Source organism: Tasmannia lanceolata, unplaced genomic scaffold (assembly GCF_043159265.1).
Source record: "Tasmannia lanceolata isolate RefF3 unplaced genomic scaffold, GAP_Taslan_0.1 ptg000008l, whole genome shotgun sequence".
Classification (NCBI taxonomy): Eukaryota; Viridiplantae; Streptophyta; class Magnoliopsida; order Canellales; family Winteraceae; genus Tasmannia; species Tasmannia lanceolata.
Window position 1 is genome coordinate 67,922,525 of NW_027518685.1, and position 2,559 is coordinate 67,925,083.

Consider the following 2,559-nt stretch of genomic DNA (forward strand, 5'->3'; position numbering starts at 1 on the left):
AGCCCAGTTTTGTTGTAGTAATATCCTCTGAGAGAAAATAGGGAAACAAATAGTTGCATAAAGAAAGAAATAAAAAGCTTGTATGAATGGAAAGAGAGAGAGAGAATCTTTGACCAAAAGTTTTGTAAACAAAAATTGATATAAAATGGAAACCCAAGAGAGTTGGGAAATAAGCCACGTTCTTTTTTGGTAGCCTTATATTTAGCTTATATGTTTCCATTATTGACTTTTCTAACATTGACTAGTTTCCAATTTTTGGGTACTAGTGAAAGCAACTTTTGGGAATTGTAAAATGCAACACACAACATTATTTAAAATACAAAAGGTGGACGAATTGGGTTACCCAAGTTACTGGAATTAATATTGACACTCCTTAATTTGTCCATCTCTCTCTCTCTCTCTCTCTCTCTCTCTCTCTCTCTCTCTCTCTCTCTCTCTCTCTCTCTCTCTCTCTCTCTCTGTTTTTGGGTTTTGAACTCAAAAGGCATTCAACAAGCAAAGCTCCATCATCTTAAAGGTGTTTTCCCATATACATATTCTGATTTAGATCATAATACAATCAAGGACAATTATTGTTCTATCCCCTTTGTGCAAAACAAAGGATTCCATCGGATCAACTTGCGGGTTCGCGGTGTTTGGAACCTTCGCGAACGTTCGAGGAGTAGATCAAGCAGACAGTTTTTCTTCTCTACTCAAATAAAGGTATTTTGTTTATCACATATATTTTATTTGATCACCATCAGAAAATCTAGATCCTAGAATTCTTGGGTTTAGGGCAAAGTTGTTAAAATTTTTGTTATACACAATTTTATTCTGCTGCGCATAGTGATTTTGCCCGGGGGTTTACTACCCTTTTCTATCAAGTGGTATCAAAGCAAACTAGGAAATAGATTATGAGACTAACTAACCAAAGATAGATCATGCGGTGACCCGCTATGAGCCCGGGCGTTTATCCCGGCTATTCGAGTCCTAGTCTTTGTGTGTGATTTTAATAGACACATGACTTTTTTTAGAAAATAATGGATCTTGTCTGCTTTCTTGTTATTTTTGGATGATCACTTTACATGGTTGGATAGTACATTCGAATATGAATCCAACTAATCAAGAATCATCGAAATCCGACAAGCGGATTGGGAGATATGATTTTTTGAAGTTGCATGTATATTGCTAGAATTTTAGTGCGAAAATCAAAACGGGTTTTTGATTTTCAACTCCGAACAAGTTAAAAAGGTCTATGAAGTAGGCATAGATTGTTTAAACAATGTCTTGGGGAGTTAGTATCAGGATCAACACCTTAAAAGGTCTTTTGAAAATTATATCCCACTCAAAATTCTTCCAAAGGGCATGCTATCCGGGTGGTGTCCCCGGTACACGACAAATTTTATTTTTTTCAAATTAAACGATCTTGATTTCGCGCAAAATTTTTATGGTGATTTCTTAGATCATATAAAAAATTTTATGATGATTCTAAAAAAATCAGAATGGTTGTATGTTCATTAAAAATTAACTAACCTAGATATAGCGCGAATTGATCATCATTGGTGAAAATTGGACAAAAAGGAATTGGACCTCAATTCGTGCATATGATGCATGGATTTATTTTTATGGTGGATGGTCTAATGTTGATGATCTCATTCATTTCATATTTGGTTTGTATTATTAAAGTCATCAATGTAATTCAATTTTCAATTATATTACATTTATGTAGTCCCTCTGGGCAGTTGGGCGGACGACTGGTTTCCCATGTAGATTGATCATCATGTATAGATTACCTAGGATAGTGTAAGACACTATGGTAGTTTATTTATGTTTTTCCAAGACCAATTGAGGATGAGATCGCTCTCTTGGAGCTCAACAGATGGATCGTGGGGACCGCGGCATGGCGATGCTCCAAATTGTTTCTTAGGAGATGGCGTAATTCGATTCAACCAAGGAGGGACAAAGTTGCTCATGTTGCTTGTGTTGTATGCGTCATATGATGAGGCATATCAGATTACACTCCTTTGAGAAATTCGCTTTGAGGCTAACAGATTTTCCTTTATGCTATTGTATAAAGTTGACCATAGTTCACCCTCAATTTGGTAATATGGCGTTGTAGGGATTTCCTTATTCAAATAAGGTTAGTGGGAGAACCCCTATAATCCAAGATGCCAAATTGGGATTCATGGTTGGTGTTTGAATTATCTCCATGGTTTGGATGTTTGCTTTTCATGTGATGGATGGCATGGTTGCTTGTTTACTTTGTATGTTTTATTTCCCATATGATGGTTGTTTGTTATTAAACATGCATAAAGAAAATTATACTCCCACATGTAATAAACCTCTTAAATAATATTAAGTTGTAAAATGAGGTATTCAATTGAAAGAATTGGACCTCATGGCCTTCCATAGCTATCTGACCGTTGGCTAGTTTAGAGAGTGGGACGGTCATATGCCAAAGCAGAAGCCGATCCTTTTTTTTTTAGCTAGAGTAACCGTCAGATTCCTAGTTGGATAAGGGAAGTGTATGAAATTGCAATGTTCATATGCCAAACCAGAAGCCATTATAGTTTTGAATAC

At 36.0% G+C, this 2,559-nt stretch overlaps 1 long non-coding RNA gene across 1 annotated transcript; it reads left to right on the forward strand.

Annotated features, from left to right (window-relative positions):
- Nucleotides 1-273: 273 nt before the first annotated feature.
- On the forward strand, nucleotides 274-2,209 carry LOC143883772 (uncharacterized). Its single transcript, XR_013252516.1, has 2 exons — nucleotides 274-702; nucleotides 1,722-2,209. It is a non-coding gene; the product is annotated as an uncharacterized LOC143883772 (long non-coding RNA).
- Nucleotides 2,210-2,559: the final 350 nt, after the last annotated feature.